The 24,030-nt window shown below is 38.9% G+C and overlaps 1 protein-coding gene and 2 pseudogenes across 2 annotated transcripts in view; all 3 read right to left on the reverse strand.

The window, feature by feature from the left end:
• SLC9A7 (solute carrier family 9 member A7) overlaps window positions 1-24,030 on the reverse strand; it is a 1,149,612-nt gene that overhangs the window by 334,972 nt on the left and 790,610 nt on the right. The gene's annotated exons all lie outside the window — the stretch shown is intronic.
• LOC126945750 (mediator of RNA polymerase II transcription subunit 28-like) lies at window positions 905-23,725 on the reverse strand (annotated as a pseudogene).
• LOC126945681 (60S ribosomal protein L36a-like) lies at window positions 1,093-1,610 on the reverse strand (annotated as a pseudogene). Its single transcript, XR_007722517.1, has one exon. The product of XR_007722517.1 is annotated as a 60S ribosomal protein L36a-like (transcript).

Raw genomic sequence — 24,030 nt, forward strand, 5'->3', positions numbered from 1 at the left:
CGTTAGCAACAATCTTCCTTAATGGAAAATATCTCACCTCCCATAATGTAAAACAAAAATTATACAAGCAAACAAAACTCAAAACAGAAAGAAATGATCAGAGCAAGCTTCAGCCCCTCATAGCTCACCTCTGCCCCAACTGTCACACTGCTGAGAACAGGGTCTACCTCATTACTTAAACTAATTCATTACTGCAGAACATAACAACTTTTAGCCTATCACAGCTTCCGCTACAGCCCTCCCTGTCAAAAGGGTAAATAAACAGCACACAAAATATAAACTTATGCCAAATAAAAGTCAGCATCAACCTAAGGATCCTACTGTCATATTGCTACACTAACCCAGGATATTTTAATCCTCTTCAGACCTATTTATAAAAAATCCTCATTTTGAGAGCTCTGGAAGCATTACAAATATTGTTGCATTAGATTCCTTTTCTTGAGGTAGTTTGAAGTCTTGAAAAAGAGCAAATTTATATATTTTTCTATACTACCAGTGAAGGGTAACTGTCATCCCTAAGAGGCCTACAAGAAAAATCCTCATCCCCTGATTCTCAGGCTATTACAAATTTTCCCTCAGATCAAACAAACAATGGGAAACACACATGAAAAGACAATAAGTCATACAAAAACTTAAAAACAAGCACAACCACCATAAAAAAGAATCCGTACCATCACACTAACACTCTAAACTTTGCTAGACAAAAAAAAAAAATTTACTTGGTTTACCTAAGCTATAGATATTTTATAGAGTACTCAAGGAATTAACAGCTTGTAACAGTAGTGGAAAAATTTTTGGTGGGGAGCAGAAAACTAAAATCAACTCCTTCTCTGGCAAAGACTTCTTCCCAAATGCCAAGTCCACAAGAAGGGATGTATGGCAAACCTTGCACACCAGGCCTCTCTCAGGCCGACAGCCTTTGCCCTTTGCTCAGGTTGACTTCAGAGGTGCAGGGATACTGGCAGATGCCTGCTCAAGGTAGACCAAGGAGCCCTGAGGGATGTCGGCTGGCTTTTTGTGCTGCATGTTGATGTTCTTTAGCACCTGCTACCAATGCCTCAGCTTTCTCAAATGCTTCTGAATCAGTGCATCTTTTTTTTTTTTTTTTTTTTTTTTTTTTGCGTAAGAATATCACTATTTATTTTCCCTCAGGTAATTTTTCTATGGCTTCAACATTTTCTCTTCAAAATCAGAAGAAAAATATCCCAAAGTTTAGAACTGGATCACTTGGCCCTTTCTCTTCTTATCTCCTCCTAGTTCAAAATGCTTGCATCTCTTAATGGCCAGCATCCTCTTGGATCTGCAGTTAGGCTCAACACATTCCAGCCTTAGCACAATCTTCTTTGTGGTCTTAGCCTTCTTCCGGAAAATTGGCTTTGTCTGCCCAGCCACTCTGCTTCTGATCATAGCGCCTCTTTCCCTGGGCATACAAAGAATCCTTGCCCTTCTTATACTGTGTCACTTTGTGAGGCTGATGCTTGCCACACTTCTTACAGAAGGTTCTTCGGGTTTTAGGCACGTTGACCATCTTTGCAGCATGGCTGTTGTCTATATGATGAAAAGGAGAAACGACGTCCGACACCCTCGCGTAGCACAGCTCTCGCCTAACCTGAATCAGTGCATCTTAATGCTGTAATTCATTCCTTAGTTCTGAGATATCCTATTTGATAACTTGCTCTGGTTTCTGGACAGATAATTGCAATCTTTTTCAGGAAAGCAAAAAAAAAAAAAAAAAAAAAAAAAACATTGTCTTTCTTGCAGTATCCAGAAACTTCTGGATACGCGGATTAACACCAGTTCAAATTTCTTCCTGATCAGTGCCATTGACATAGTCCTGACTCACCAGAGAAACAAAGCAAGCCTTGAAAGATGAATCCAAGTCATCCACCAAAGTACTATTAGAAGGGCTTGGAGCACCCGAGAAGTGAAGCCTGGCCTAGGAGGCCTGTCAGGGGTGATCGGGCCCCTGGTGGCTGCCCAGATAACATACTCCCTAGTGGAGTCTCCTGTCTGGAATGACAGGGCCTTTATTTCTTCAAGTAAATTAGGTATAAATTCTAGGTATTGTCTAGCGTCCTTTCAGAAGTTCCCTTAGCATTTCTTCTTCTTCCTCTTCTTCTTCTTCTTTTTTCTTTTTTAGAGACAAGGTGTCACTATGTTGCCCAAACTGGTTTCTAGCTCCTGAGCTCAAGCGATCCTCCCACCTCAGCCACCCAAACGGCTGGGATTACAGGAGTGAGCCACATGCCTGGCCAGCATTTCTTTAGTGCAGGTTTACTAGTGGCAAACTCTCAGTTTTTATTTATCTGGGACTGTCTGAATTACTCCTACGTTTTTTAATTATGGTTTTACTATAAATAGAAATTTTGGTTTATGGTTTTTCTTTCAGTGCTTTGAATATGTCAGTCCACTGTTTTGTGGCCTCTATGGTTTCTGATGAGTTCATCTTATTGAGGATCACTTGTATGTGATGAGTGGTTGCTCTCTCGCTCCTTTCAAGATTATCTCTTTTCTCTGGCTTTCAATAGTTTAATTATAATGTTTGTAGGTGTGGGTCTCCTTGAGCTTATCCTACTTGAAGTTTGTTGACTTCTTGGATGCACAGATTAATGTTTTAAAACCAATTTGAAAAGCTTGGGGCCATTATTTATTCAAACATGTTTCTATTTCTTTCTCTTTCTTCTTTCCTCCTGGCCCTCCCATTATGCATATATTGGTACGCTTCGTGGTATCCCACATCACCGAGCAGATCTCTGAGACTCTGCTCATTTTTCTTCATTTTTTTTTTTAATCACTATACCTCAGAACAGATAATCTTCATTGATCTCTCTCTTTCTTTTTTTTAATTCCCAACTTTTATTTTAAGTTCTGTGGTACATGTGCAGGATGTGCAGGTTTGTTACATAGGTAAACTTGTACCATGGTGGTTTGATGCACAGATCAGCCCATCACCCAGGTATGAAGCCCAGCATCCATGAGCTATTCTTCCTGATGCTCTCCCTCCCCCGATTCCCCACCCTCCAACAGGCCCCAGTTTGTGTTGTTCCCCCCATGTGTCCATGTGTTCTCATCATTCAGCTTCCACTTATAAGTGAGAACACGCAGTATTTGGTTTTCTGTTTCTGCATTGGTTTGCTAAGGATAATGTAATCACACTTTATGTTCTTTGATTGTTTCTTCTGCCTGCTCAAATCTGCTATTGGCTCCCCTGGTGATTATTTCCTGTCAGTTATTGTAATTTTTAAGCTCCAGAATTTCTATTTGGTTTCTTTTTATTATTCCTGACTCTTTTTGTTTTCTATTTGGTGAGACATCTTTCTCATATTTTCCTTTAGTTCTTCAGGCATATTTTCCTTTGGCTCTTTGAAAATATTTAAAATAGCCATTTTAAAGTCCACCTAGTAAGTCCAATGCCTGGATTGCCTTAGTGACAGCTTCTACTGATTGCTTATTTTCCTGTGTGGGCCATACTTCCTTGTTTCTTTGCACATCTTCTAATTTTTTTGTTGAAAACTGGACATTTAAAAAAAAAAAAAAAAAAAAAAAAAAAAAAAAAAAAAGGCCGGGCGCGGTGGCTCAAGCCTGTAATCCCAGCACTTTGGGAGGCCGAGGCGGGTGGATCACGAGGTCAGGAGATCGAGACCATCCTGGCGAACACGGTGAAACCCCGTCTCTACTAAAAAAAAAAATACAAAAAACTAGCCGGGTGAGTTGGCGGGCGCCTGTAATCCCAGTTACTTGGGAGGCTAAGGCAGGAGAATGGCGTAAACCCGGGAGGCGGAGCTTGCAGTGAGCTGAGATCCGGCCACTGCACTCCAGCCCGGGCAACAGCACGAGACTCCGTCTCAAAAAAAAAAAAAAAAAGAAAACTGGACATTTCAAAGAATATAATGTGACAGCTCTGAAAATCAGTCGCTTACCCTCCCAGAGTTTCTCATTGCTGCTTTAAGTAGTTGTTTAATTACTTTTATGAAGAAATGTTGTAAATTCTTTATCTTTGCTTTCGTGGCACTAAAGTTTCCACTTACTTAGCTTAGCGGTCAGATAATGATTAGTCAGCATTTTTCTTAAATGCCTGGAACCAAAAAGTCTTCAAGTCTTCCAGTCATAGGGGCTCTGTATGTGCATGTGCTGGGGCGTGCCTTCAACACTCTACCAGTCAGTTTACAACTCTGTTTTAGCCTTCACTTCCTGCTTGTGCAGAGCCTTATGTTCAGTCAGAGGTGAACGATTATAGTCATTGTTTTTCTTGAGCTTCTGAAAAGCCCTACACACATTTGTGACCTTTTAGATTCCCAAGAATATGTTGAAACTTTTCAAAACCCCGACAAACATCTGATTCCTCAGCTTTTTCTTTTAAGCTTTCTGACTACTTTATTGTTTGCCTTAACTGCTATCCATCACTTCAGGCAACTGTGAGGTTAAAACATTTGAGAAATGCCCCTCCACCATCTGGGTAGAAATGTTTAGCATTAGGAGAGTTTCAGTGAGCTCTAATAATGACAAGCCTTTCAAGTGGTCTCTTCCAAGGAGCCGTTTGGTAGTGATTCCTATTTTTGAGTGGAGCTGTGAAAGATCTCCAGCTCTGCTCTACTTTCTCTAGTACTGGGAAGGCAGGCTGTTATTTTTCATGGTGGTGTGGAGCATGGAAACAGATGATAGGACTAGTGTAAGTGTAAATGCCGTGAAGCTTACTGTTCTTATTGAGATGCAGCTGTTTTTCTTGACTAAACACTTCCCATGTTGTTAAAGCCATTGCTTAGTTTCCAGAGAACTGAAAAAGTTGATTTTAACAATTTTGGTTAGTTTTCGCATTGCTTTTCTGGAGGAGCAACATTTCAGAGTTCCTTACTCCAAAATGTTCGCTGATGTTATCCCCTCGTTGTTTTTTGAGACTTCATCTTATAACGGAAAATCATTTATTTTTAAAGCCGTGAATAAGTTACCTATTTGTACTTCTTATTTGTCTGTTTTGGTAACCCAGCTGTGGGCTGGAATGTCTTTGTCAATGACAATCTTTATTTTAGAAGCCAAACACGATAAGCCAGATTATTATTCTTTTAAATATTCTCACTGAATAAGAAACAAAATTAAGAAAAATTGTAAAGTATGAATCACCATTTCTAGAACCACATATACAAAGAATCATAAATATACACAATGTTTTAAAGAAGGTAAGTTATATAGTTTAAAAAAAAAAAAAGAAATTCTGCCGTGAAGAATTTACATTCTATATAGTGCTGAAATTGCAACACATAAGCTATATTCCAAGTAAAAATTAAGACTGACACAACGGTGAACCAAACTGTATTTCACCTTTCTTTGAAGATGCTGTAAGTTTAGAATAATGTATCAACTTTCCTTAACGTGGACTTCTTCTTATTACTTTTTAAAGTTAATCTGAAACGTACCAGTTTTGTTCTTCATCTGAGTTTTAGACTACTTCCACATTCTGTATATTCTTCCTAAAGGAAATTATAAAAACTTTCATGAAAATTTACCCGCAATAGGTTTATAAAGAAACTAATTAAAATGCAATTGAAATTTGAGTTGTTTTTAAACATAAACTATCTATGAATTTCTCACAAAGTGTTTACATAACGACATAATCATGAACAGATCAAAAGTGAGAGGTGGGTTTGATTTCAAAATCTTGTATAGTTTGTCAGAATATGGAAATGTGTGCGTTTGTGTGTGTGTGTATGTGTTTTAAAAGACGGCTGCTTGCCTTATTTGGTATTTCAGCATACTTTGTATTTCCAATTAACAGTAAAGGAAGAGTTGGCTTAAAATTGATCAGATTAGTGGCATATGGGTGGGATTCTGGCAGCATCCAAATATTCACATGAGAAATAAATGCAAACCCTGGAGGGAAATATGCCTTCTTGCATGGAGAACTTGGCCACATGTCATAGCTAGAACCTGTGAGAGACAAAATGTACAGGATGCACTGCATTTGTATCCTCTGTACTTTTAGCATTGCCACAACGTGATTCTTTCTGTGCAAAATGGTGACAGGAATTCCACTGCCAATGTGTAGATATCAGATGATAATAGAAGCTCTGAGGACAGTCCCCGAGTCTTTTATCCTCAGATTTTAGCGCCAGACATTGTCTTCGTATGTCAGTTTGGGGAATCTAGAATTTTTATTCTAGCCTATTTGGTAAATAGGTGTTTTACTTCATGGAAGAAACAGAGGAAGTGTTCTGATTATGATGATTAAAAAATTCCAAAATGTACTGGGCCCTCCTGCATGCAAAGCAAGTCATTAAGTCATCATACAGTGAGTTAACATTCACAGCCATAGTCCTCCAGACACTTCAAGTATGAAGTAGACAGCATTGCCATGGTTACGCACAAAGGAGATCTGCACAAAGCAAGCCCATTGCATGGCATTATGTGCATACTGTGGGGTAGTGCAGAAGGCAATTAGGAGGTTGTATGTTGAGAGGATGTGGGAATATGAAAATATGCCTTGTCATAGAATTGTGCTGGCTTTCTAACTCAGTGTATGAGTTCTGATGCAGTCTCATTTCTTAATGGTTCAAGGTATAATTAAGCTGAATTCTGATTATACAGAGACTCAGAATCATTCACTTATTCAAGTATCAAATATTAATTGAGTACCCACCATGTGCCAGGAATGGTTCATGGTGAAACCACTGGGCATGGGGAAAACAGAGCTGACAAAGCATTTCCCTCCCAGTGAATGCTACATTTAAAAGTTCTCTTCACATTACAAGAAGCAGGTTATGCAGGTGCAATTTGTAATTGAAGAATAATAGAATTCATTTATTAATGCATACTAGTATGTTGCTCCTCTTCCACCCTGTCAACATGGACCTTGAAGGATGCATAGCATTTAGATAGATAGACAGGGAAAGGCTTTCTTATGAGAGGAACAGCATGAGTAAAGGCATAAAGGCAGGACTAAATAGAAAACAGTGAGGAACGCAGATTCCTTAAAACAAAATAAGTGGAAGGTCTTGGCTCTCTGATAACTAAATGGGTTGTTTCTTGCAGGAATTTAATTCGTTTAAATGAGAAATAAAATGCAACCATAAAATTGTCACATTCTACCAGTAGACCTCTTCTCCAGGAATGTAGTCCAACATTTTTATCAAACCAGACATTGTATATAAAAGGACTCTGGGCTGGGTGCAGTGGTTCATGCCTGTAATCCCAGCACTTTGGGAGACCGAGGAGGGCAGATCACTTAGGGTCAGGAGTTCAAGACCAGCCTGGCCAACATGGTGAAACTCCATCTTTACTAAAAATACAAAATTTACCCAGCCATGGTGTTGTGCACCTGTCATCCCAGCTACTCAGGAGGCAGGAGAATGGCTTGAACCTGGGATGCAGTGGCTGCAGTGAGCCGAGATCGTGCCACTGCTCTCCAGCCTGGGTGGCAGAGTGAGACTCCATTAAAAAAAAAAAAATAGCTCTTTGGAATTTTAAAGTGCTCTTACAAATGTCTTATTTATTCTTATCTTCCTTACCTAACCTATCAGAGGAAGCAAAAATGAAAGCAGGAAGAAAACTGGTGTGTTGACCAGTTTTCTTGGTGGTGGCTGTATCTTCTTGAATCTGGAATATCGTCTGAAGGGTTTTTTTTCTTCTCTTTTCTTCTTTCATTTTTTCCTTTTCTTTTCCTATCTATTTATTCATTCAACAGATATTTAATGAGTGCCTTTTTTTTGGTCAGGTGTATTCTCTATGCTTAGGACATGGCAGTAAACAAAATAGACAAATATTCCTGCCGTCATGCAGCTTACATTGTAGTAAGGGGAGAAAAATAGTTTATTAGATGATGATACATGCTATGGAGATAAATTCAGCAGGAAAGAGAGTAGGAAGTGTGTATGTGGGGCGGGGAGCGGAGCTTTAACTTTGATGAGTTGGCCTCATTGAGGTGACATTTCAGCAAAAATTTGAAGAAGTGATCCATTTAGATATCTGGAAGAAGGGTGTTCTAGGCAGAGGGAACAGTTAGTGCAAAGACGCTGAGGCAGGATTATGACTGGCAAGTTCAAGGAACAGCAGATTAGGCAATGTACCTAGTAACAGCAGAAGTAAGAGAGGGAGAGAGTTGAAGGGAAAGAGTTGTATTGTGTGTGTGTGTATGTGTGCATGTGTGTAAGCTTTGTGTTGGTGGAAAGGGGTGCAGATGGTACAGGGCCTTACATGCTTTTACTCTGAGTGAGATGGGAAGCCACTGCTCATTTTGGTTTTGACATGGGTCTGTTTGCTAATGCAACCCACAAAAAAGATTAACAGGCTATAAGTGCTAATAAGATAAACAGAAATATTAATACATCAGTGATGTGGGAGGAATATGAAGCTTTGATTTGAATTCAGTGCATTAATATCTATTTGAAACCTGTAAAAATCAGAGGAAGGACCCTGATCTACTACTTTGTGATGAATCTATCCATCTCTCAACTCTACTAAAGATAGAATGGTATCTGATGGATATTCATGACTGACGATCTATGACTCTTCTAAATGTAAAGGGATGTAGGAGGAGACCGCCAACATGGTTCCTCCTCAAGAGTTTCCATAAATGTCTTCATCCTCATTTACTCCCTACTCTATTACTAGTCAGGTGATCAAAAAACTTTGCCTCTCCCCTATATAAGGCATGCAGACTCCACAAGAGAAGGGGCTTTGTCTATTCATGATCCACAAGGTATTTCAGAGGCACAAAGAATCCTTGACCAAAGGAGTTTGTTGGGTGAATTTAGAAATTAAAAAGGTAACTTCTCAAATATAATAGCTGAGAATTCCTAATCCATCGGGAGTCATATTTTAATGCACCTTCAGGATGCCTTCTTTCATCAATAAATGACTACTGAACAGTAGTGGTGTACAGAGGGTTGGGTGGTGGAAAGCAATATGATCTGGATGCAAGCAGTAATGGAGTATATTGTCTGTTGAGAATACAAAAACAATAAAATCAACTACCACAATCTTATGTTTATTATTACCATGAGCCAGTAAGTCTAAACTATATCAGTAATAATATAATCTCCCTGTGCAATATTTTGTTTAAGTCCTAAACAATAACTGAAATTATTCATGAGTTTTTTTATTGCTATAAAATATAGGAAGGAGGAGCCAAGATGGCCCACTAGACACAGCCAGGAGGAACATCTCCCAGCGAGAGACCAGGACATCAGGAAAACTGACACACGCTGAGCAGATATTCAGAGAGAAGGCATTGAGAGTGGACAGAAGTTCGCAGGTGTTGGCTTGAAGGGGGAGGAAGCTGGGAAGGCTGCACATTGCTGCTAAGTACCAAAACTCCTTCCTGGGTCCCAGGGACCCCTGGGGAAGGGATGAGTTGAACAGGTAGGAAATGGCTTGCTTTTGCCATGGATGACTTTTGGAATTCTAGCAGCAGAAAATCCCACGAGCCACACGGACACTTGAACTCATAGGAGGAGCTGCTTAGAGAGGTGGCAGGGGCAAGACTCCAGCCTGTATGGAGCCCAGAGCATTTGGTGCAGGAACATCTGCAGTGGAGCATGGCCAGGAACACCCCTCCCCCAAGTTTCTCTGTGCTCCTCTAGGAGACTTTAGCCTTAAGGTGACTGTCAGACCTGGACAAAGCTGGGTGGTCCTGCCTGTGGGACAAGGCCAGTCCCATCTGAGTGCCCCACTGTCTGCTGGCGTCTCCTGGGATCCCAGTCTGGCCACACCCACTTGCAGCCACATGCCCAACCAGACTGCTTCCCAGGGGCCCTCGTCCTAGCTTCTTTGCTGGAAGACCATGCCTGACCATTGGAGAGTTCCAGCAGACCAGCCCCCACTGACATGCACCAGCCCACACACAGGATCCCTGCACCTTGGCCTTCCCCCAGTGCTTTGCCAGCATGCACTCACCCATGGCCTCCCACCAGCACGTACCTCTCTGCACCACCACTGCCAGTGCAAGCACACCACAATGTCCCCCTTCCTGCTGACACACAGACACCCCACCAAACCATCACTGCCAGCACAAATGCACACACAAACACTGGCAACCCCACCCCAATCATGCCACAGCTGCCACCCATGTGAACACACACAGAGATGCCAGCAACCCCACTCCCACCAGCGCCCACCCCTGCTGCTGCTACTGCTGCAGCAAGTGTGTGCAAGAACAATGCCTTGCTCTCCCCTATGCCCTGCACCAGCTAAAGTGCATGAACCCTACCATGTTGCCACAGCTACTGGCACACACAAGCAAGCATGGATCCTGCTGCCACCACCCAGACAAAGTGCTTTGACTGGCACCACCCACAATGTTGTGGCCAGGGGACCAGGAACACCTTGGCCCCTCCAGCACAGCAGATTCCTAACCTCAAGGAGCCAGAGAACAAAGCCAGGGGCCTCAAACCAGAACCCTAGAGTTAGAGCATGCAGATCAGGGGTACTGACCTGAGACTTGGCCCCCTAAATCTTCTAGAAATGAAGTCAGTTAGGTGAACCCACCTTATACCACAATAAGATCCCCCAAGGACATCAAAGAAGATAAAAGCAAAAAAAACCCAATCCAAAGGACAGCAATTTCAAAGACTGAAGGAACATCAGCCCACACAGATGAGAAAGAACTACCAAAAGAACTCTGGCAGCTCAAAACTCCAGAGTGTCTTCTTACCTTCAAATGACCACACTAGCCCCCCAGCAATGGTTCTTAACCAGGCTGAAATGATTGAAATGACAGACAGAATTCAGAATGTTGAATAGGAAGGAAGATCATCAACATTCAGCAGAAAGTTGAAACCCAACCCAAGGAAATTAAGGAATACAATAAAACAATACAGGAGCTGAAAGACGAAATGGCCATTTTAAGAAAGAACCAAACTGATATGATAGAGTCGAAAAACTTACTTCAAAAATTTCATAATACAATTGCAAGTGTTAACAGCAGAATAGACCAAGCTGAGGAAAGAATCTCAGAGGCCAAAGACCAGTTCTCTGAATTAACTCAGTCAGACAAAAATTAGGAAATATAATAATAAAGAATGAACAAAATCTTGGAGAAATATGGGATTATGTAGAGAGACCAAACGTATGACTCACTGACATCCCTGAAAAAGAGGGAGAGGAAGCAACTTGGAAAACATATTCTCCAAAGATGACATGAAAGAAAAAATATTAAAGGCAGCTAGAGAGAAGGACAGGCTACCTACAAAGGGAACTGTATTGGGCTAACAGTGGACCTCTCAGCAGAAACTCTACAAGCCACTGGGTGCGGTGGCTCATGCCTGTAATCCCAACACTTTGGGAGGCTGAGGCAGGTGGATCACCTGTGGTCGGGATTTTGAGACCAGCCTGACCAACATGGAGAAACCCCGTCTCTACTAAAAATACAAAATTAGTCAGGTGTGGAGGCTCATGCCTGTAATCATAGCTACTCGGGAGGCTGAGGCAGGAGAATTACTTGAACCTGGGAGGCGGAGGTTGCGGTGAGCAGAGATTGCACCATTGCACTCCAGCCTGGGCAACAAGAGCGAAACTCCGTCTGAGAAACAAAAAAAAAAAAATCCTACATGCCAGAAGAGATTGGGGACCTATATTGAGTATTCTTATAAAAAAAGAAATTCCAACCAAGAAGTTCATATCCAGTCAAAATAAGCTGCATAAACGAAGGAGAAATAAGATCCTTTTCAGACAAGCAAATACTGAAGGAATTTGTTACCACCAGACCTGCCTTACAAGAGAGGTCCTGAAGGGAATGCTAACTATGGAAAGGAGAGACCATTACCAGCCACCGCAAAAACACACTTAAGTACATAGACCATTGACACTATAAAGCAACCACACAAACAAGTCTGCACAATAACCAGTTAACAACATTATGACAGGAACAAATCCACATATATCAGTATTAATCTTGAATATAAATGCCCCAGTTAACAGGCAGAGTGGCAAGTTGGATAAAGGAGCAAGACCCAACTGTAGACTGTCTTCAAGAGACCCATCTCACAAGCAATGACACCCACAGGCTCAAAGTAAAGGAATGGAGAAACATCTACCAAGCAAATGGAAAACAGAAAAAAGGAGGGGTTGCTGTTCTAGTTTCAGGCAAAACAGACTTTGAAACAGACTTTAAACCAACAATTATCAAAAAAGACAAAAAAGTGCATTATATGATGGTAAAGGGTTCAATTCAACATGAAGACCTAACTATCCTAGATATATATACACCCATCACAGAAGCACCCAGAGTCATAAAGCTAGTTCTTAGAGACCTCTGAAGAGACTTAGATAACCACGTCATAAGAGTGGGAGATTTCAATGCCCCAACAATTAGACAGATTGTTGAGACAGAAAACTAATGAAGATATTTGGGACCTGAACTCAACACTTAACCAAATAGACCCAACAGACATCTTCAGAACCCTCCATCCTAAAACAACAGAATATACATTCATCTCATCTGTACATGGCACATACTCTAAAATCAACCACACTATCAGCCATGAAACAATGCTCAGCAGATGCAAAAAACCGAAATCCTACCAACCACACTCTCAGACCACAGTGCAGTAAAAACAGAAATCAATTCTAAGAAGATTGCTCAAAACTATACAATTATTTGGAAATTAAGGAACCTGCTCCTGAATGACTTTTGAGCAAACAATTAAATTAAGACAGAAATCAAGAAATTATTTGAAACAATAGCAGAATTCATCTTCCTCTCAAATGCACAGCCCTGAAAAAGACTGATATTATGTACTTTGCAGCACATGGATGGATCTGGAGGTGATTATCCTAAGTGAACTAATTAAGGGAGAGAGAACCAAATACTGAATGTTCTTGCTTATAAGCAGGGGCTAAACATTGAGTACACATGGACATAAAGAAGGGAACAACAGACACTGGGGCCTACTTGAGAGTGGATAGTGAGAAGAGAGTGGAGATTGAAAAACTACCTACTAGATACTATGCTTATTACCTGGGTGACAAAGTAATTTGTACACCAAACCCGCGTGACACCCAATGTACTTATATAACAAACCTGCACATGTTTCCATGGACCAAAAATAAAAGTTAAAAAAAATAATATTTTTCAAAAATATCTATGAAACATGCAACTCGCCATTTGCTTTCAATTATTTTGGATGTATATCCAGGAGATGAATTGCTGGATCATATGGTAATTCTATTTTTTAATTTCTTAAGGAACCATCACACTGTTTTCTCTAGTGGCTGCACATTTTACATTCCCACCAATAATGGACGAGAGTTCCAATTTCTCTACATCCTCAGCAACACTTGTTATTTGATTTTTTAATAGTAGCCTTTCTAATGGGTGTGAAGTATTTTGCTGTGGTTTTGATTTGTATTTCTCTTATAATTAGTGATGTTGGGAATATTTTCAAGTGCTTTTTGTATTCCTATGTCTTCTTTGGAGAAATATCTATTCAATTTGTTTCCCTAGTTTTAAATTGGGTTGTTTGATTTTTTTGTTCTTTAGCTATGGGAGTTTTTTAATACCTTCTGGACATTAACCTTTTATCACATATATTATTTGCAAATATTCTCTCATTTCATGGGTTGCCTTTTCATTCTGTTGATAGTGCCCTTTAGTGCACATATGTTTTTAATCTTAATGTAATTCTTTTTTTTTTTTTTTTTTTGCCCCTGCTTTTGGTGTCATATTCAAGAAATCATTGCCGAATCCAATGTCATTGAAGGTATTCCCCTACATTTTAAGACTTTAGAAGACTTCAGATTTAGCTCTTATGTTTGGGTCTTTGATACATTTTGAGTTAATTTTTGTGACTGGTATAAGGCAAAATTCTAACTTCATTCTTTTCCATATGCACATACAGTTTTCCCAACTGTCTTTTCGACAAACTATTGGGAAAACTGTATGTGCATATGGAAAAGAATGAAGACTATTCTTTCCCCCTTCAAATGGTCGTGGAAGCATTGGCAAAAAGCATTTGATTATGTATAAGCTTATTTAGGGGCTCTCTATTCTATTTTATTGATCTATATGTCTGTCTTTACGGCAATAGTCCACTGTTTTGATTTCTGTAATTTTGTTGTAAGTTTTGAAATCAGGAAGTGTGAGGCCTCAAACTTTGTTGTTCTTTTCCAAGATTACTTTGACTGTTCAAGGTTCCTTGAGATTTTATATGAATTATAGGACAGATTTTTCTATTTCTGTAAAAAAAAAAGCACCATTGGTATTTTGATAAGGATTATACTGAATCTGTAGATCACTTTGAGTAGTAGTGACATCTTAACATTATTAAGTCTTCCAATCCATGAACAGGGGATATCTTTTCATTACGTCTGTCTTTAATTTCTTTCAGCAATATTTTATAGTTTTTTGGTGTAGAAGTTTCTTGCCTTTTTTGTTACATGTATTCCGAAGTATTTTACTCTTCTTGATTCTATTGTAGATGGAATTGTTTTCTTAAATTTTCTTTTTTTTTCAGGTTTTTCATTGTTTATGTGTAGAAATAAACCGATTTTTGTGTGTTGGTTTTGTATTCTGCAACTATGCTGAATTATTTTATATTAGTTCCTTTTTTTTTAAGACAGGCTCTAGTTCTGTCACCCAGGCTGGAGGGCAGTGGCATGATCATAGCTCACTGCAGCTTTGACCTCCAGGCTCAGGTGATCCTCCTGCCTCAGCCTCCCAAGTAGCTGGGAATATTTGGGAGGAACATGCCACCATGCCCAGTTAATTTTTTATATTTTTATGGAGATGGGATATTGCCATGTTGCCCAGGCTGGTCTCAAACTCCTGGGCTCAAGCAATTTACCCACCTTGACCTTCCAAAGTGCTGGGGTTACAAGTGTGAACCACCTCCTATAATAGTTCTAACAGAGTTTTGTGTGTGCATGTGAAATCTTTAGGGTTTTCTACATACGAGATTATATTGTCTGCAAATGGATAATTTTACTTCTTCCTCTAAAATTTGAATGCCCTTTCTTTTTGGTTTTCTTGTTAAATTTCTCTGGCTAAAACTTCTAGTACTATGTTGAATAGAATTGATGAAAGTGGGTATCTTTGTGTCATTTCTGTTCCTGTGGAGAAAAAGCTTTCAGTCTTTCACTACTGAGTATGATGTCAAATGTGGGCTTTGTGTAAATGTTCTTTATTATGTTGAGGTAGTTTCTCATATTACCAGTTTGTTGCGTATTTTTTATCATTAAATGGTGTTGAGTTTTGTCAACTGCTTTTTCTACATCAATTCAGATGATCATGAGATTTTTGTTCTTCATTCTGTTAATGTGGTGCATTACATTGATTTTCAATTGGGGAACCATCTTTGCATTCCAGGAATGACTCAGTCATGGTATATAATTCCTTTACAGTTGAATTTGGTTTGCTCATGTTTTGTTGAGGATTTTCCATCAGTATTAATCAGGGATATTGGTCTATAATTTTCCTGTAGGGTCTTCATCTGGCTTTGGTATCAAGGTAATGCTGGCCTCATAGAAGAAGTTTGATACTGTTACTTCCTTTTCAATCTTTTTGGAAGAGTTAGAGGAAGATTGGTGTTAATTATCCTTTAAATATTTGGTAGAATTCATCAGTGAAGCCAGCTGTTCCTGAGCTTTTCTTTGTTGGGAGGATTTTGATTACTGATTTGATTTCCTTACTAGTCATAGATCTGTTCAAAATTTCCATTTCTTCATGATTCAGTCTTGGTAGCTTGCGTGTTTCTAGAAATTTGTCCATTTCATCTAGTTTGCCAAATTATTGGTATATAATTGTTTATATACATGTGCTCTCTTGTAATAATTTTTATTTCTTTAAAATGAGTAGTAATGTCCCCTCTTTCACTTGTAATTTTAGTTATTTGAGTCTTCTCTCATTTTTCTTAGTCAATCTAACTGAAAATTTGTCAATGCTGATTTTTTTGAAGAACCAACTCTTAATTTTGTTAATTTCTCTGTTGTTTTACTATTCTTTATTTTATTTATCTCTGCTCTTATGTTTATTATTTCTGTCTTTCTGCTGTTTGGGTTTAATTTGTTCTTCTTTTCTAGTTCTTTAACATTTAAAGGTAGGTTGTTGATTTAAGATTTTTCTTCTTTTTTAATGTCCTTATAGCTATAAATTTCCCTTTTAGTGCTGCTTTCACTGTATTTCATTTTTTAAATGTTGACCTTTCACTTTCATTGTCTTAAGATATTTTAAAATTTCTCTTGTTGTTTCTTCCTTGACCCATTGGTTATTTAAGAATATCTTGTTTAATTTCCACATATTTGTGAATTTTTCAGTTTTCCTTTTGCTATTGATTTTTTATTTTCATTCTATTGTGATTGTAAAAGTTACTTTGTATGACTTCCATCTTTTTAAATGCATTAAGACTTTTTGTGGCCTCACATGTAGTCTGTCCTAGAGAAAGTTCCATGTGAACTTGACAAAAAAGGTGTATTCTGCTATTATTGGATGGAGTGTCCTGCATGTCTTTTAGATTCAATTGCTCTGTGGTGTTGTTCAAGTTCCTTATTTCCTTGTTGATTTTTTCAGCTAGTTGTTCTCTCCATTGTTGAAAGTGGGCCTATTGGAATATTGAAGTCTCCTCCTACTATTGTAGAGATGCCTGTTTCTCTTTTCAATTTTGCAATATTTGCTTTATATATTTAGAAGCTATGAAGTTTGATGCATATATATTTATAATTATTGTATCTTTTTGGTTAATTAAAAATTGTATATTTTTTGTTAATCCTTTTTCATTATATAATATTCTACATCTTTTTATGTTTTTTACTTTTTTTTTTTTTTTTTTGAGATGGAGTCTCACTCCGTGGCCCAGGCTGGAGTGCAGTGGCATGATCTCAGCTTACTACAATCTCCTTCTCCCGGGTTCAAGCAATTCTGTCTGCCTCAGCCTCCTGAGTAGCTGGGATTACAGGTGCCTGCCACCAAGCCCAGCTAATTTTTGTATTTCTAGTAGAGATGGGGTTTTGCCATGTAAGCCAGGCTGGTCTTGAACTCCTGATCTCAGGCGATCCACCCACCTTGGCCTCCTAAAGTGCTGGGATTACAGGCATGAGCCACCGTGCCTGGCCTAATTTTTTTATTTAAGGTCTATTTTGTCCAGTATTAGTTTAGTCAACCCCTGCTCTCTTCTGGTTAGTCTTTGCATGGAATATTATTTTTCATCCTTTCATTTTCAATCTCTGCATGTTTTTAAGTTTAATGAAAGTTTCACGCGGATAACATATTGTTGGATGTTGTTTTTCTGTCCATTCAGCCAATCTATATCTTTCAATTTGGGAGTTTAATTCATTTACATTTAAAACAATTATTGATAGGAAATAACTTACTATTGCTACTTAATTATTTGTTTTCTCCATGTCTTATAGTTTTTTTTGTTGTTGTTGTTCCTCATTGCCTCCCTTACTGCCCTCCTTTGTGTGTAGTTGATGTTTTGTAGTAACACACTTTGATTCCATTTTCATTTACATTTAGGTATATTTTATAGACACTTTCTTTATGGCTACCATAGAGATTACATGTAACATACTAACATTATAACAATTTAAGCTGATAATTTAACATCAATTGCATACAAAAACTGTACTTGTTTACATATCTTTCTTGCCCACTTTATGTTATTGATGTCACAAATTACATCTTTATATATTGTTTACCCATTAATATAGATTTGCGATTTTTTATTCTTTTAACTCTAAAATGTTGTAGAAGAATAAAAAGCAGAATTAGGTACTAAAATGACAATAATACCGGTTTTTATATTTGTCCATGTATTTACCTGTACTTTATATCTTCATATGGCTTTCGGTTACTATCTACCATCCTTTCATTTCAACCTAAAAGATTTCCTTTAGCATGTCATGTAATGGTGATAAAAAATGCCTTCAACTTTTGTTTATCTGAGAATTTCTTAATTTTTCTGTAATTTTTGAATGACAGTTTTACCATATGTAAAATTCTTGGTTGACAGGTTTTTTTCCCCCTTCAACCCCTTAAATGTATCATCCTACTGCTTTCTGTCCTACATGGCTTCTTCTGAGAAATTATTTTATTAAGGATTCCTTGTACATGATGAGTTGCTTTTCTCACTGCTTTCAAGGTTCTCTCTTTGTCTTTTGACAGTTTGATTATAATGTGCCTGCTGTGGATCTCTGAGTTCATGGAGCTTCTTATATTTGTATATTTATGCATTGCCTCGAATTTGGGAATTACGCTAGGGGCAGGTGGGGCAAGGACAAGTAAAGATGTTACAAAATTTTCTACCATTTGTAATTTCGGTTTTTAAAAAATTGGCTATTTGCTTGGTTGCTGTAGATCTTTGAGTGATTTCCAGACCTCCTATAAAGTCATTTTAGTCAATTCCTAGTTGTTTATTTAATGATTCCATAGGAGGACAAAGGCTTGGAGCTTCCTACTGTGCCATGTTGCTGATGTCACTCCCATGATGAGATTTAATAATATACATGTAAGAATCAAATTAGCATATTATTAACTTTTTAATTTAAAATTATTATAGATTCAAAAGAATTTAAAAAAAAAAAAGTACAGAGAGTTCTGTATTCCTTTTGTCCAGCTTCCCTCAGTGGTAACATCTTACATAATCATATTGTAATATCAACACCAGAAAGTTGACATTTGGCAGTTAAAAAATGACATTCATGGCTGGGCGCAGTGGCTCATGCCTATAATCCTAGCACTTTGGGAGGCTAAGGTGGGTGGATCACGAGGTCAGGAGTTCTAGACCAGCCTGGCCAAAAAGGTGAAACCCAGTCTCTACTAAAAATACAAAAATTAGCTGGGCGTGGCGGCTCATGCCTGTAATCCCAGCTACTTGGGAGGCTGAGGCAAGAGAATCGCTTGAAACTGGAAGGCGGAGGTTGTTGTGAGCCGAGACAGCGCCACTGCACTCCAGCCTGGGCGAAAGAGTGAAACTCTGTCTCAAAAAAAAAAAAAAAAAAAAAAAAAGAAAAAAGAAAAATGACATTCACCCAGTACTCATACTCATTCCTAGAGGAATCCTCATCTTCTCAAATTTTAAAAACGGTCTCCATCTTGCCTCAAGGTTGTAACAGAGGCCCTGACTGTGTCAAATTCTAAAATAAGGTGCCAGAAAATTTATGGAAGGCTTGTACACAAGGTGGCAAAAGTTGATTTGCTCCCCTCAGATTATTATATGCACAGGACATACAAGATTAACAAAGATAAATTGTTGAGTTGATGAGGACTATTTCTTTAGGGAACAAGTTGTTGCAATACTGTGATGTTTCCCATCTTGTTCCTTTTCCTTTAAGTCAAGTTGGGGTAATTTAAGAAAACCACCTGGATAGCTGTACCCTCTGGAATTTGGGGGCTTCAGGGATTCAACTGGAATTGGATTTATAAGACTTCCTTGAGGGCAAAGTGAGAAGAGAGGCTACTGCAGAAGTGAACTGCATTCTCATTGAGTTGATGGGATGCACCAGAGTAAGATTTCTTGAGAATCTGGTCCTTAATCCTGTCAGGCTTAATGCCCTCTTTTTATAATAAATATTCTAACATATCTCTTTAATATCCTGAAATGAAATATATAGATAATACAAGCTACCTACACACAACATTTCAAAAACAAAGATGTAAACCAAACTGTAATGTGAAGGTGAAATGAATAAAAGCAATTTATAATAAAATAATAAACATTCAGTTTATCCTTTGGCATGACTATCCTAGATCACATAATGAATGAAATGCTTGCAACTACTTGTAGTGAACAAGTCTGGATCGAAGTGAGTAACAATATTTAATTTAATATAATCAGTAGCTTTTCTTTATATTTAACCATTTGAAATAAAGATTAAGTATATTCCTATACATACATACAGAACCACCATAATTACAACAGCTACTGATCACGTCTTACACAAGTGTGTCATATTGGTTATTTATATACCACACATGGTGTGTCTGTTAGTGAAATGATTTTTTGAAATGACAAACAACTCTTGGGAAAGTTCTGAACAAAACAATGTATAATCGTCCTTTGATTTATCCAGTGTTTTCGATTTTGGAAAATTTAGTGTACAGTCAATCAAGGCAAAAATATTTTATATTTATGGGTTTTATTCAAGTATACATGAATGTCCAGCAGGTCATTTGAAAGCCATGCAATATCTGCAACAAGAGTTCATTTGCTGGCAGAAGTCTTGTTTCTCAGACCTGTATATAGCTAATGCCATTAAATCTCATTCCCCACCATTGCAACAGCCAAATGTGTCCCATGAATTTCCAAATGCCCCCAGAGAGTGGGCCTCTTCTGTTGAAAACCACAATTTTAGATTTTAGTGGACCTTTTCATAACTGAAAACCATCAAACAAGTTATGAGATCTGTCCAGGATTTCATCAGGGCTGAGGAAGAAATTGACAGAGGAGTAGTAGTAAGAAATAATAAAATTGCTTCTTGCTTGCACCCTGTAGAGTTTAGTAGGTTTTAACAAACTATTAACAATGTATTAACAAAGATACTAGCAACACTGGTCAGTAAACAGCAAGTAAAAGGACTTTCAGGTAGAAATAAACTCACTATATTTAAGGAATAGTAAGATGGCTAGAATGACTGGAGTATAATGCCAGTATAGAAAGTAAGAGAGTGAAAAGATATGAGGTCAAAGAGCAACTAGATTATGTAAGGCCTTGGACAAGAGTTTAAATTTTCTTTGAAATACAATGGGAGACAGAGCTGCGACATGAACTGATTTGTGTTTATAAAAAAGCATAAAAGTTATACTGATCAGAAGATTGTGGATTGTAAGGAAGTAAGAATGGTTGCAGGGGAATATTTAAGAGGCTATTTCATTCTTCTAGGCAAGAGCGGGAGCTGGGGTGGTAGCAATCAAAAACTAAAACACGGCTAGGAGGTCAAGGTGATTGTACCTCCTGATGAACGGGTGTGGATGGGAAAAGGAGGGAAGCCATAATGACTTTGACGGACTAGAAGAATGATGAAGCCCTTGACTGGGATAGGAAAACACTTGAGAATATAATCTGATAAACCATTAAAAAGACAACTGTTTTCCCCTTTTATTAAAATATGTCTTTTTAGGAGGAAGACAAACGTGTCATGTACACAGATGAGGACTTCCAATTAGAAAATAGCCATCTCAGGACCAAGCATGGTGGCTCACGCCTGTAATCCCAGCACTTTGGGAGGTGGAGGTGGGTGGGTCACAAGGTCAGGAGTTCGAGACCATCCTGGCCAACATGGCAAAATCCCATCTCTACTAAAAATGCAAAAAAACAGCCAGGCGTGGTGGCACATGCCTGTAATCCCAGCTACTTGGGAAGTTGAGGCATGAGAATGGCTTAAAGATGGGAGGTGGAGGTTGCAGTGAGCCAAGATCGTGCCACTGCACTTCAACCTGGGTGACAGTGAGAGACTCTGTCTCAAAAAAAAAAAAAAAAAAAAAATAGACATCTCAGAATCTTCACCATCACTGTCATTAATACCTTTAAGCATAAACTGGGCTAAATCTACCTTTAAGCAATTTCCATCTGATTCAAATCTAAATTTTGCCTCTCCCTTGTTCTTAAACCAGGATTTCAACATAATTCCTTCATCTGTAAAACTTTCATAAGAATAACCAATTTCACAAGATAATATGAGAATTAATTATTGAATGATTACATAAGTCTCAGCAAATATTAAAACTGATATTTCAAGGGCTGCTATTAAAATGGAAAAGTGCTTTTTTTGCTATCTCTGGATTCAGCAGGAGAAAAATTAACAATCATATGCTCATTCTCATTAAATCTGGGGAACAATTATGGAACTCTATGTGCCAGACACAGGTGTTGGGGGGAATTGTGTGTGGGTGGGCATAACGATGAGCCAGATGGGCATGGCTGCTCTCCCAAATAAGCCCCCAAGTTGTTGTCCATACACGGAAACAAAAACTGAAAGCAACCTGAATTAGTACTGAATTTAGACTAACTGAGGTGAACAAAAGTGTCAAAGTATTATATCTGTCCAAATTGTTGCAGCTCCTTCAAGGTGCCATTTTATTTTCTGGCAGAGGCCAGATATCTTTTTTTTTTTTAAAGTTTCCTGAGGCTCCCAGTTTCCAATGTGTATGTGCCCCTTTTGGGTACTGCTAGAATGAACACACACATTAGTTCAGGCTCTGTGGGACAAAGTTGAATAAGGGAAAGAAAGGCCCAGATCACAAGATAAGGTTACATTTGGTCTGATGGCAAAGGAAGGGGTACAGCATGAGGGCAGTTGGGATTCAGTGTTGGGAAAGGAGGTAATGATGGGTGAGAGAAGCAAGCAGATGAGGGTACCAGAAATCATTTCGTCTATTACACTATTTTTCCTAGGGCTGGCTGATGGGGGAGCTGGCAGTGGAGTGGTTAACTTGGGGGAAACAGGATTTTATTCAGTCTCTCTAAGGTGCTAGAGCAGTGAGAAGGTTTTCTCCTCTATTCCTCTTTCCCATTGCTTCACTAGTCACCCTTTCTGCCCTTTGCCTACTTTTCTCAGTGGTGAAGCTGGAGGAATCAAACATAACCAAGAGAAAGCACCCACCGGTGGTACTCACTGATTAAAATCTTTCCTAGTGAGCCATTTGGCCTTCACACCTCACCTCCTCACCCAGGGATTTGGAGCCTCAGGAAATCCTTTGATAAACAGACTTCCTTTTGTCTAAATGAAAGCAACAAGGAGACAAAACCAAGACCTTAGAGGGAGTTGCAATCTATTCTTAACCTCTTTTGCAAGACAGCTTGCTTGGGCTGAGAAAATAAGTAGCGTCTGTTCTGAGCTGTTACTCATAAGTATTAGGTTGGGTTGAAGAAGTGCTCATGTGGAAAGGGGGAGTAAATTAACTACACAAGTAAGTTTTCCCTTAATGTTTCTCAATTGCTTCTTCAATTTTTGGAAAAATTAACAGCCTACTGGACCTGTGCAAATTGTTGGTGGTCACGCTATGGCTGACAGAGATTATTACAAATAAAGTGCTTGCCTCTGGTCGAAGTTCACACCAGGCTTGCACATTCTTGCAGAATATTTGGCTATAGCAGGCCCCTTCACTCTGAAGACCAAATGTATCTTTTGTACATCCATGGGAGCATGCATGAATTTGCTTAATGAGGCCTGGGGCTCTCAGTGTTATCTGGGCATAGAGCTTAATCAGCTGCACACAATTAGGCACACAGCATGTGCTCAAGAAGTGTTGGGGTGGGGACTCCAGTGTTATTTCTTTGCCTTATTCCATTGTCCCTATACTCCCCTGCCCACACACACATACACATTCCCTGATACATCTTCCCCCCTCCTCATTCTTACAGCTGTTTATTGGCCCATGCCTGCACTCCCTCGGGCTCTCTTAGACTATCTCAATACCATCCCAGTTGATCTTGCTGCCTCTGGTTTCTCCTCAGAAGAGCCCTGTCACTGGTCACTGGATGTTCACTGTAAACCAGGCATTAGGCCAAGTACTTCACATGTATTATCTCATTAACTTCAAAACAACCCTGTGAAGATACCCAATTTACAGATGTGAAAGCCAAGGCCCAGGGAGCTTATGCAAAATGCCCTAGGAAACAGAGATAGTTGAGGTGGAATCAGCATTGCACTCAAGACTGCCTGATCCCCAATCCCGAGATTGGAACCATCACAAGTTCTCTAATTCACCTTTCACACTGATCTTTGTAGTATGATCTTTGTAAAGCACACTTAGTACCATATTATTCACCTCCTTAAAGCCTTCAATCATCCACCCCAGTACCATGCCCGTAAATCAAATTAAACCATTTGCCTCAGATACTCAGACTGTTTCCATGAAATTGTTGTAACTTCCCAACTTTGTTTGGCTCTAGTTTCTTATTCCATTTCAGCTCTGCCTAGGTCCCAACCTGTGGGATGTTTCTCTTCTATTTCTTCTGTCTCCTGTCTGCTTGGATTTGCAATTAAGCTCAGCTTTTCCAGATTTGACTCTTGTAGTCCTCTAAGTACTCATGTGTCTCCCTTTTCTGCTCTTGGTTTCTTTAAGCAAATGGCCCCTCATATGACTCCTTGGGCTTCCGGGATCTCATC

This window comes from Macaca thibetana, chromosome X, assembly GCF_024542745.1.
Source record: "Macaca thibetana thibetana isolate TM-01 chromosome X, ASM2454274v1, whole genome shotgun sequence".
NCBI lineage: Eukaryota > Metazoa > Chordata > Mammalia > Primates > Cercopithecidae > Macaca > Macaca thibetana.